At 32.2% G+C, this 13,445-nt stretch overlaps 1 pseudogene across 1 annotated transcript; it reads right to left on the bottom strand.

The window, feature by feature from the left end:
• Positions 1-2,497: 2,497 nt before the first annotated feature.
• Positions 2,498-5,654, bottom strand: LOC111280142 (RAN GTPase-activating protein 2 pseudogene; annotated as a pseudogene). Its single transcript, XR_016334830.1, has 2 exons — positions 5,509-5,654; positions 2,498-4,474 (listed from the first exon to the last, which is right to left on the bottom strand). The product of XR_016334830.1 is annotated as an RAN GTPase-activating protein 2 pseudogene (transcript).
• Between the last annotated feature and the right edge of the window lie 7,791 nt (positions 5,655-13,445).

The raw sequence follows: 13,445 nt of genomic DNA, 5'->3' as shown, positions 1-13,445 counted from the left end.
ATATAGCAAATAGAAACTCTTTACAAATTTGCGTCATTTTTTCCTTTCTTCTATTGCTATCAAAATTGAGTCATCTTATAGTTTTTTAACATGTATTATTTTTTACACACAAGCTTAGTCAATTCTCAGAAGTTCAAATGTACCCATTTATTGTATTACTAAAACCTCTAACCCCAAAATTGCTTCACTCTTTTACCTTTTATGTTTGAAAGATTTAATTTTTTTATTAAATGTTTAATTTAGGACAAACATTTGGGGTGTTACTTATTTCAAGACTAAATATATTATTTTATTCAGAACAAATATTATCCGTTTGAAACAATTTGATACTTTTTTAAATGGAAAAAAGTAGGTGAAGGGAGAGACTAAGATTTTTAGCCGAAATCATACTCTAAAATCATTTCACTTTAAATCTCTGTCGATGAAGGTCCCACAAGCAATGTTGTTAATTTCTTTTCGATATCAATCACCATGCTCCAATTATATAAAAATACAATATGTCTAAGGATAATTTTTCGTATTAAATTTTGTATCGGATAATATCGATTATTTTTATTAGTTTTAATTGATTTCGATAAATTTTGATGAATTAACTTATTTGATCAATACGTGAATATAAAATATATTTTTGTAAATTTTAACTTATTTTTTGTTGTTTGATTATTTTTAATTAAATAAAAATAAAATTAATTGATAAAATAATTCTTAAAAGTTAGGTTTCCTTACTTTTTACTATATTTTTTTTCTATATTTTATTTTTTCAAATTAAAATTCATAAGTATTTTAATTATTTTTTAAAAAAGTAATTATGTTACCTTTTAAAGTTCAATAACTGAATTGGCATATATCATTTTAAAAAATCAAAATATTATTTAATATGATAAATATTTAATCTCTTTCAAAAAATAATTATATTTTTTAAAAATTTAATAACTAATATCAATATATATCATTTAAAAAAATTAAAATATTATTTGATACGACCTTTCTCAGAGAGAGGCTTTATAATGTTTGTGAGGCGACTGGGAAATCGCGGCCGTAATAAATCAATGTAACTTTTTCAGCGGTGCCACAAGTCTCAAGCCAGACCCTTGTCGACTTTTAGGGTCTAGATCTCAGCCTCCGCTCTTCGCCATGGCCTTTGTCGAACCCTACGGTATACTTCACACCGTTGGACAAACATTACTATCGTGGTTCTTTGATCTGATATATACACTATTGCTCTTACTATTTGTTTGCTTTTTTTACTGGCTGGACAAAATTAAATCTGGAACAATCTTCGATCTTGATTTAGCATTTAGCAAAATGAGGGGTTTGATCTGATATTTTTCCTAAAACAACAACAAATAAATAAATAAAAGTACAAAATTGCATTAGGGTAATTTTAGTTTGAGAACTTTTTCTGACATTTTTTAGTTCAAGTACAAAGAGGAAAAAAAAACTCTTGGTTCACATTTATAAGAAAAAATTGTAGGAAAAAAAGCAAAACAAATTAAAACATTTTTTAAATTGGATAAATGTCTAGTAATTTTCATTGTCACCTTTGGCCAAGTTAACGTTACGTGCTTTTAGCGTCATTTTATTTTATTTTATATTATTATAAATTGATAAAGTTTAATTTTTATTTCTATAAAATAACATGTTTATAATTAAATTATAAACTCAGGGACACCCCAAATATTTAATATTAAATTAAAAATTTACTCAATTTTTTTTAATCTTCAAAATTCATTAAGATGGTCTTACTCTTACAAGATCTACAATGACCATAACAAGGGTTTTTCATATGGTTGAAAAAAAAAAAAAGCAAAGCAATAGACAATGACGTAAAACGATGTGACAATTGTGTCTTTGAATTAATTAGTATAGTTGCCTTGATTATACTATAACACTTACGACTCTTCTCTTTTGCTATCAAGAGCCAACCCCCGCCTCCTTTTTTTGCCCATAGAATTAACCCCGTTCAGCCCATTTATTCTTTTGTGATAAAAGAGCATTATAGGTCACTATTGAATTTTGTTAGTGTACATTAGTTTTATTGAATTTTACCACGATATTTTCTATTTTGTTAATTATTAAATAAAAAAAGGAAATCAGAATATTTTAGGAAATATTTAATAGAAATGGAAGATTTTGCAGTTGTACTTACAAATTTTCTTCGATTTTTGGACAAAAAGCAGTAAATTAGCATATTTCCTAAAATACATTGTTCATTAAAGTGGTTAATCCATCATTTTCATTATTTTATGTTAAAAAATCAACAAAATTAAAAATTATAAGGATAAAATTTAACAAGAATAAGAGTAGAACGGCGAATTATAAAGTGACAAAATCCATTATGACCCATAATATAATAAAAAATTTTCATTATTGACCCATAATAGAGTGATAAAATTCACATTTATCCTTTTTATTTTACGAATTCGTTGAGTATTTATGTGCTATTTTAAACTATGTACTCTTTCGTACTCAATATTATGTTTGGAGCTCCAACTAATGAAAAATAAAACATCAGCATTTAAGAACAGAATAGATGTCAAGCATCATTAGCAGCGTTAGGAGGACAATACACCACCAAGAAACATTACATAATGGCATAACGGCTATCACAATTAAAAGACTTCCAAGTTTAGAAGTTCAAAACATACCCTAACGAAACAAAATCGATAACAACAATCCTACAGAAGCTAACCTGCTATAAGACATCCGTTGGCTATTTGCTAGTAATAGCCACTGCCCTGCTCGGTAAAATTCAACTGAGCTATGAATTCTACAAATTATTAATGTTCCGAAGGTTTCTAAAGCATCAAAAGCTGAGGTATTTTATAAATTAAAGAGTAAAAGAGAGAAATCTATTCCTCTTGGCTAACTTGAAGATTTTTCATTTTAGTTTCCAATTCATCCTCATTAGCTTCACCGTCTCCAGAGTCTTCATCATCATCTCCTCCTTCAGGATCATTCTCATCCAAGGAACCAAGCATGTCAGGAGACTTCTTGAATATTTCCTTCAACTCATCAATACCATCATCAGACATGATATTTCCATTGATGTTTAACAAAGTAAACCCAGGTTTCTGAACAACTACTTGAGCCAAATGTCGAGCCCCAGCCCTTCTAATAAAATTGGTGCTCATATCAACTTCCTTTAAAAGGGTGTGCCCTTCTTCCAAAGCCTTACTTATTTGGATAGTACCTTCATCCTTGAGTTCGTTCTCAGCCAAGTTCAACTTTGTTAGATGCTGCTTTGCTGCTATACAAACAGCTATACTAGGAGCAGCATCAGCCGTTAAGTCATTTCCAGCCATTTCCAGAACTTCAAGAGAAGGGGCCGATTCCTTTAGAGCATTGGCTATAGCAATAGCACCCTCATTTTCCAAGTTGAGACAACTCAAGTAAATCTCAACCAGATCCAAATGTTTTGAGAGAGCTTTACTCAGAGCAACTCCAGCTTCTACACCAAACATGTTGTCCCGCAGGTCAAGCTTCTTTAAATGGGTGCAAGACTTGAGGGATTCTGATAAGGCAACTCCTCCTTCAGAACCAACCCTTGTAGAGGAGCATCGAAAATCCTCCAAAACAAGAGAGTGCTTCACAACATCAGAAATTGCAAGTGCACCCTCATCTCCTGTCATATTATTATGAAAGTGAAGGACCTTCAACTTCTCAGTAGAGGGAATCAATTCACTGATGGCTCTGGCAGCTTCCTCCGAAATACCATCGTTCATTAAGTAAAGCTCCTCTAAGCATCTCTGTGATTTCAGAAGAGCACCAAAAGCCCTAACACCCTTCTCACCTAAGGCATTGTCTGAGAGGTTAAGAGACTTCAAAACACTACCCTCCAAGGCAGCTGAGAATATTTTCATAACTTCAAGGGCCTCTGCCTCTGGTCTTCCGGCAATAAAGTCTGACAAATCAGCTTCTTTCAAATGATTCTTGAGGGAAACCAAAATGGGCTCGGCAACACGAGCTGCTCCTAAACCAAAGCTTCTATTACTAAAGCATATCTTGGTGTAACAATTTCTTGGTTCTTTTAATGGCCTTAGAAGACTCTCAGCCTCTTCTGCCTCAATAAAAGCCCGTTGGCCTTTAGATATATCAAAGAAGGTTTCAGAGGAAGCATCTTTCTCAGATGCCAACTCCTTCTCCTCCTTTGCTGCAGGCCCTCTTTTAAGAACTTCCAACAAAAGTTTACTACATTCCTTGGCATAAAGCTGCACTGCAGCACCACCATCACCATCAGGCTCCCGATCATACTGTTCATTAGCTATGTTAAAAGCTACGTCCTCAATTTTCTTAGCATTCTCCTCAGCTTCTTCTTTGTTAAGAGCCCCATACTTCTGGGTAAAGATAGAATTACAGGTGAGATTGTTTGTCAAGCGTTGCACGAGTACCTGCCGAGTGCTTTCACTAGGGGGCCATAGTTTAATCAAGAATGGCCTGCGTTGTGAATTTGTACTGGAATCCATTACAGAACCTAAAGAATTGCGACACAAATACTTAATAGCCTCAGTAGATATTAAAATAAAGACATGAGAATAGAGTAATGCAAAGACATTACAACAAGAAAACATGTGTGCAATATTAACTTTCACATAGTTCAACTGATTCCCTAAAAGAAAAGTGCAATATTGATCGGAAACTTCCTGCAAATTTGGAAAAGCAAGTCATATACATGCATCCATGTGTATATTTTCACATACAAATGAACAATTAGGAAATAAGAAATTCATAGCAAACCAAACTCTAAATCCGTTTCTTTCAACAATAATAATATATTATAAGTAATAGAATAAAAAAGAATAAATGTCCCAAAAAGACCAAAAAAAAAAAATCAAAATCCCATTGAATTTAAATTTCAACGATTGATTGTCATTTATTTACCCAAAAAAAAAAAGCTTAAAACTTCCCTTTGGGGGAATTTTAAGTTTAAAATTTGAATCCTTGCAACAAATTCATTAACATTGCAAAACCAAAATATTAAAAGAAAAAACCCAATGGTATTTCTCTTCCAACAATTTACCTAAAAAAAGACACTAAAAAGAAAGAAAATCTGAAAAATAGCAGCGGCCATTTGTTATTTGGTACAGTGGTTTTTCAGAGAATTGAATCAAAATAAATGATGCAATAAATAGAAAATACTAATCATAATGAAAAACCAAGATCTAAAGTAGTAAAGAAGTGTTTTATTTTTAATATTTTAAACATAAAAATAGGATAAAAGGAAGACAAATTTTTAGCATCAAAATCAACATAACAGTTTAGATATTCCCTTAAATATAGCAGATCCGAAGGAAAAATAAATAAATATATAAAACATAAAAGAAAACCCGAAAAAGAGAGCAGAGATTGGATTGGAAGCCGCCAAAAGATTTTTGAAACCAGAAAAGTTAGAACAAGTATTTTAACAGTAACGGAAACCTAGAAATAACAAACGGAAGAAATTAGCAGCTATAATTGCAAAAGAAATATAATTTTGTGAAAAAAAAAAAACAAGAAAGGGAGAGTTACCCGGTTTAATTATTTTGGGTTTGATTTAGTTATTTGAGTCTGAGAGAAGAAGGCTGGAGGGGCGGAGGGTGGGAGTGCAGAGTGGGAGTGTGGAGGGAAAAGAGAATTGATGAAAATGAAAACCCCGGAAAGGTGAAAGAAACTTCGTAGGTCTTTTCCGGAATTAACTTGGGATTATTTATAATATTAATAACATATTAAATTAATTTGTTGTCACGAGTTAATATTGATATTATTTTAATTTATAAATGTAAATTTATAATAATAAAATGAAGTTAGGGATATAAATATTTTTTTCGCTTTAAAAAATTTACCCACACATATTGACATTAAATTTTTTTATTTTTTAATTCATTTTTTTCATTTTTATCTACGTCATGAATGGATAATATTTATTAAGTATTAGTTATATGAGATTTCACATTTGTTAAATAAATGATGTGTTTTGTTTTGAAAAAATTAATAATAGTAGTAGTAATAACTTAAAAGTGGTTACTAATAAATTTTTCAATTTGGAATATTTTATTTGTATAAACGAGGAAAAAAATGACTTTGTACTAACCAATGTTTTAAATTGAGTATCGTATTTTTATTTCATGAGTGTTTGAAAACTTATTTAAATTAGTTTCTTTCAAGGATTGTATCCGTTCGATGAAACTTTTTGTGCATTTTTTACTTTTGGACCAAATTTAAGTATCAAGCCAACCTGAATTAATGATGCTACATTAGCTCGATCATCTCACTAGCCTACCTAGTAAGTCCCCCTAAATGCTGACTTATCATCTCCAGAGTGAACGATCAACATCCAATCAGCTTGGTCTACCAAAACATCCCAAGTCATAGGACTAACCTTTGTTAACCGAAACTGCCCATGTCGCTTCTCTTTACAAGTATAAAATTGGACCATTTAGGTACCATTTTCCCATCTTACTTTATCTTGCTTTCTTCTACTTTCTTTGCATTTTCCTTCCTTGTTTCTTTTTTTGTCGATCTCTGACTTAAATGTCGAAGTACAAATACTGAAACCATTCATAGCCTTTTTCTTTAACCACTATATTTTTCTTTTTTCTTAATTTCAAGGTTTTACCCCTCAAAGATAGCTCAGCACCAATATCTGACATGCCAGGTAGGCAAATTGTCTCAATTAGGACAAAAACCCATACTAGCCAACCCATAGATTGACCAACACCAGCAGGACTCACAATAGAGTAATTCTTAGCTTTAAACCAACAATGACAATCCTTCAAAGAGATGATCCAAAAACATACTTCACCACAAATGTCTAAAGCACCCAATCCAATCACCTTAAAAAACCCACACCAAGAAAAGCTACCAAGTTATAATGACATTGAAGCTTTTTCAATTTTAGGAGAAGAAGAACACACCTCCCAACCAATCATTACCATACCTACACCTCAACATAAACCACCATTAGAAAGTCCAGATAAATCATCCCCAACCCTCAACCGAACCAAGATTTAGAACCTCAAAGGTAAGCCATGAAGAAAGAATTGAAAGGAAAAGCCATTGTATTCGAGGACAAGCTGAAATTTTTAGAGACCTTACCCTTCACTAAGGAAATAGATCAGACCATGCTCCTAAAAAGGTTTAAAATGCAGACTTTTAAGACATATGATGGTACTACTAACCTTTTTCATCATTTAAAGCTTTATTAGACTACTATGATGATGTAAAGAGTCGATGAAGCATTAATGTGTAAAGGATTAGCTACTACAGTCAAAGAGATACCCAGTCCTAGTTTTGTAGTTTATAACCAAAATATATAACCACATTTAAATATCTCCACCACTTTTTCCTATCTCGATTTGTCAATAACCGATGAACAAAGGAAACTACACTCAGTCCGATGTTGATCTACCAAGGCAAAAATGAATCTTTGAAAGACAACATCATGCATTTTAACATGAAAGCCCTTCAAGTGAAAGACCTGGAACAAGCAAACGTTGTTATTACTCTAATCAGTGGGCTTAGTGATAGAAAGTAGTATTTCAAACTTACCATTTTCATAGAGCTACCAAAAACATTGGCAAACATGTTACTCATTTTGGAAAAATACATCAATGTTGAAGTTACAATAAAAGATAACCAAAGTAAAAGAGGTTCATCCTCATCTTCAGCCTAAGAAAAGAAAAAAAAAAGATACAATCCCCCAATAGGGAAAAGATCAGGGTACCTAAGGGCCAAAAGCCCAAGCCAACAAAGAAACTACATTACATTGAATATCTTTGAAAAGAGGATTTTAATGCACATTGAAAAAGACCCTAAGCTCAGATGGTCAAAGCCACTTAAGCATAACATCAAAAAAAGACCCTATAGAAAGTGTGCTTTCTACAGAGACATCAGTCACAACATTAAAAATTGCATCAATTTGAAAAATAAAATAGAAAATCTAATTAAAAGAGGTCAATTGGGCAGGTTTATTGATCGAACAAGACAAGGTCAAGGCAGAGCAGACTTTAGAGAAATGAATCAAATAAAAAGGATAATAAGGCATCAAAAAGACAAAGAAAAATGAACGAGAATGTTGAAAACTTAAGGAATTAATAAGAAAAAAAAGGCTATAGATAACAGGCCCATCATAAGCATTATTAATTAATAATTGGGGCAGCTCTACCTCAGCCAAAAAGAAGTATGATTAAGGAATAGTAATGGTAATAAGATCCTCGACCAAGAAATAAAAGAACCATAAAGACAAGTCATCTCTTTGACCTAATGAGATATAGAAGGGATTTAATTCCCATATAATGATACCATTGTAATTACTATTGTTGAGTATAATCATGTGATGGGAAGTATTTTATTTGATAGAGAAAGCTCAATAGATGTCTTATATTATGCCATGATGCTAAAAATAGGCATAAAAGAAAATTGTTAAAATTGTACACCACCATGTTGATTGGCTATAGAAATGAAAAGGTACTCGTGAAGGGTACTAAGCCAAAAAGCATCACCTTGATATTGAGTTCATGACGGTGGATGACCCTCTATTTACAACATGATTTTAGGCTGACCTCGTAAGTCTGTTATAAGAATGATTGGCTCAGCTCTTTATTTCACTATCAAATAAAATCCTTCTCATCACATGATTATACTCAACAATAGTAATTACAATGGTATCATTATGTGGGAATTAAATAAAAAGTTGTGCCAACGTCATAATGGTAAAAAGGTAAAATGGAAAATGAAGAATATACGTGAAGTTTACCAACCTTAACAAAGCCTGTCCAAAAGATAATTTTCCTTTACCTAGCATATATATACTAGTAGATGGTAATGCCAAGCACGACCTATTCATATTCATGAATGCTTATTTTGGCTATAATTAGATTAAAATTTTTGAAGATGAGAAAAAAATAGCTTTTATAACTAAAAAAGGTCTGTATTATTACAAAGTAATGCCTTTTAGCCTAAAAAATACTGGGATAACCTACGAAAGGCTAGTCAATAAAGTCTTTAAAGATCAAATTAGTCAAAATGTCAAGATGTATGTAGACAACATGATTGTGAAGAGTAAAAGCTCAATTGAATGCTTGAAAAATCTGAAGAAGACTTTCAATACTTTGAAGAGATATAATATGAGGCTCAATCCGAATAAATGTGCTTTTGGGATAACGTAGGGAAAATTTCTCAATTACATGATCAATGAAAAGGGGATAGAAGCAAACCTAAAAAAAGTTCAAGCCATCTTTATCATGAAAGCACTGATCTCAATAAAGAAGGTGTAGAGGTTACTTGAGAGAATTGCTACTCTAAGTGTATTCATGTATAGATTAACAGATCAATGCCTATCTTTCTTCAAAATGTTTAAAAATTTATTAAATTTCATATGGACAGCTCAGTGTCAGAAAACATTTAAAAAGTTTAAAGAGTTCTTATCCTCTCTATATATTCTTTCTAAATCAAGCACTAGCAAGGTACTATATGTATATTGCTACAACCAACTAGGCTATCAGCAGCTCAATATTGGTTAGAGAAAAAGAAGAAAAAAGATAGAAATCGATATATTTTGTAAGCAAAGTACTAATAGGGTCCAAGATGAACTACTCCAAAATAGAAAAGTTAGATTATGTCATCATCACATCGATTAGAAAGCTCATCTTATATTTTCAAGCTCACATGATCAATGTGCTAGTCGATTAGCCACTTAGGTAGTTTCTACAAAAGCCCAAACTGTCAAAAAGACTAATCAAGAGGTGCTAGCAGATTTTGTTGCTAAATGCACCTTGGCTCAGATTAATGAACAACCCAAAGAGATTGATGAAATAAAAGAAAAAAAATATGAAAACTTTTTTATGGATGGATCAGCTATTAATCAGAGAAGTGAGGTTGGCATAACTTATCAATTTAGAGAACATGTAATTTAATATGCCTTAAAGTTTGGGTTAAAAGCTTTAAATAGTGAAGCTGAATGTAAAGCAACAATTATTGGTATAAGATTAACTATCGAGCTAAATGTGAAGAACATCATTGTGTATAGTGACTCTTAACTAGTTATCGATCAAATAAATGAAGAATTTAGAGTCTAAGAAGAAGGAATCAAAAAGTATGTGAACATAGCATTGGCACACTTGGCCATATTTTTTAAGGTTAAGATTAGAAAAATATTGAGGTCAGATAATACCCTGGCTAACTTATTATCTAAGTTGGCATAAAAAATAACAACCAATAGCTCAGCTCATGTTTTGGTGGAAAAGCTTATAAAGAAAAACATTTATGAAAATTGGTCAACCAAATTGAAGAAAAAGAGTCATAGATGACCCTAATCAGAGCTTACTTAATTTCTAGTGAATTACCCAAAGATAAGGCCTGAGTTAAGGTTTTAGTGAAAAAAGCTTATTGGTACACTATGAAAGAAGGCAAATGTGACATCAACCAAAAAGAAGGCAAACTACATACTTAAGGAAATCCATGAGAAAATATGGGGTAATCACCTTGAATTTCAGCTATTCACCTATAAAGTACTTAAACAAAGTTACTACTGGCCAACCATTAAAAAAGATATGATTGACTAGATGAAGAAATGTGTGTCTAAGGTTCATATATGTACAACACCTTCTATCAATAATGCTAACTCTTTTTATTAGCCCTTAGCTTTTTATGTAATGGGGAATGGATGTCTTCAGTCATTTCACCTCGACCATAAGGTAAAGGAGATTCATGTTATTAATAGTTAACTATTTCACTAAATGCCTCGAAGTCCAGGCATTAACTACCACAATTGAATCTTAAGTTGAAAAGTTTTGTTTGAAAGAATATAGTTTGTCGATTTGGTTTACCTCGAGCCATAATAAAAAACAATGGAAAATAGTTCAACAATCCAAAGTTTTACGGAGTGGTGTTCCAACTTTAGCATTGACCTAAGTTTCACCTTAATTGCACATTCTTAGTCTAATGGTCAAGCCGATATGACTAATAAAACCATATTAAAAGCCCTTAAAAAGAGGTTAGATTAAGCTAAAGGTAAGTGGGCCAATGAGCTATTTTGAGTGCTATGGGCTCTTAAAATAACCATAAAAATTCTTACAAAAGAAATTCCCTTCAACTTAGCCTTTAGAATGGGTGCCATGGTACTTGTGAAGATTGGCCTCCCTAGCCTTTAAGTTAAGCTCCAAACTGATAAGAAGAATGAAGAAGCCCTTAGGGCTAATCTGGATTTAACAGAAGAGCAAAGAGACATTGTTTTGATTGAAATAACAGCCTATTAGCACAGAGTGTCCAATTTTTATAATAAAAGGGTCCAACGAAAGAACATAAAGAAAGACAACCTGGTGTGTAAGAAAATAAAAGCCTTAAGAGTTGATAATCGAGGTGAAAAACTACCTCTAAATTGGAAGGGCCTCTGCATTGTTAAAGAGGTCATCCAAATGTGACCTACAAGTTGTAAGACATGAATGGTAATCCCATTTTGGGGACATGAAATGCGAATGACCTAAAAGTTTATCACCAATAACGGCCCTAAGGTCGAGCTACCACTTGTAACTCTGAAGAATTATTTGCTTATTCCCTGAGCTGAATAAAAGCTTCAATACTGTTTATAACATACAATATTAGATTTAATGTTGTGTATAAAGTCTAAAGCTTAAGGATGAACCAAGCTAACTCTTAAAGTCAATAATAAAGTTCAAATTAACAATCACATTTGAAGTCCATTGTTTGAAGTTTATTGATCAGGTTAACAAAATAAACTAATCGATCTGACACTAAAAGAATAATCAATTAAAAAACCATTACATAAAATCTATTAATAATGAAAAATTGATCTTAAAAAGTAAGTTTATAATTCAAGTGGGAACCTCGGTGATAATCTTATATCGAGTTGGCACTTATGCAATTTAGATTTTCAAGTTAATTTAATTTATCTGATTATCATGTGAAATACCGAACTAAGACTTGTTATTTAGTATTAAAAAAAGATGAGCTATGAAATAAAAGAGAATAAATTCAAAGCTAAAACTTGTGCAAAAAATGTATATTTCCATTTCATCAAAAATTATTTACATCATCTAGTTAATTTGAACAAAAATTACAAAAGTTATCAAAAGAGAAAAAGAAAATCTATCCTAAGTATCCTCATTAACAGGCTCCCATTTTTGTTTCTTAGGAGTTAGCATTACAGGCTCATCAGCTCTGACCTCAACCTCAAGTTCCTTAACCTCAACTCTGAGGGTATCATTAATAGCAACTTCCATTTCTGTATTTTTTTCATCTTCAACGGCATTAGCAGGCATAAGAGCTTGGTTGGACTTTAGATTATTAAAGTTGATCTCAAACAACTCTAGGTCAACATGAAAGAACTTCATTTCTTTCAACACAAAGTTGAGAGAGCCAAAGACTTGCTTATAAGCAAACTCCATTTGCCTATTGTAGAACTCATTGGATGTCAAGAAATCTTCCACTGCTTGCTGCCTGGCTTTTTTTTCAGCTTCAAGCTCTGACCCTAGCCTTTCCACCTTAGCCAAGGCCTCATTGAGCCTGAGATTGGCCTATTATTGTAGAGACTTAACTGTGGCTTTTTGAACTGACATGTCTTCAAGCCTAACAATTATGTCTATAAGCTTTTTGTTGAGTTCTTTATTAGATTTTTTTCATCTTGATATAGTGGGCTATAAGCTTCTTGTTCACTTTCATGGTAGCATTAAGGTTCCCAGTATAGGCATTGAGGTTTTGCTTGATCTTATGGTAATGCACAAAAGTTTAATAGCCACTTAGTAAACCCTACCCTGCAATTTGAAAGATTGAGGTTGGGAGCTATTTAAAGACTACAAAAGATAAAAGTTGAGCGTAGATTTGGTAAATAAAACAAATCAAGCTAAAAGACTTATTGACCTTTTTTGGAAAGGGTAACTCATGTGATCTTCCTAACCACTTCAAGGTTTTCGAATGCATTTTTTGTGAAATCGAACTCCACGTTTATTGTCACCCGTTCTGAAATGGGTTGTAGTCTCATGATTGATTTAGAAAAAGAGGTCTTAGTCTTTTACTTTTTCTAAAACTTTTGCATTGTGCTTTTTTACCTCTTTTAGGGTGGCGTAAAGCTGGATGAGGGTTGAAGAGGTGATGGATCAATTATTTTGATGCCCCTCAAAAGAGCACCAAACTGGATGGGGCCTTGACCCTTACCTTTTACCTTTGGAGCATGTACAAAGCAAGTCCAATAAAAAGGTCCATCTTGAGTTAACATCTCTGAAAGGAAAATATAACTAAATGTTAGAACAAAAATTTGATAAAATGAACACCTTATAAAGTTACTTCACGCCTACCCCAATACTTAACCTTCTTGATAACATTAAAGGAGGTTAGCTTATATACATCAACAATAGCTCTCATCTCTTAAGGAAATCAATTATTTTATCCTGAGCTTCAAGTTTGCTACTGGTGAAAGGGTCGACTTAAACATCTTAAAAATTCTAGGCCTA

This window comes from Durio zibethinus, chromosome 27, assembly GCF_047325235.1.
Source record: "Durio zibethinus cultivar Kanyao isolate XHJ-2024 chromosome 27, ASM4732523v1, whole genome shotgun sequence".
Lineage (NCBI taxonomy): Eukaryota > Viridiplantae > Streptophyta > Magnoliopsida > Malvales > Malvaceae > Durio > Durio zibethinus.
Note: the sequence above shows the minus strand (reverse complement) of the source record. Positions and strands in the feature narration are given on the sequence as shown.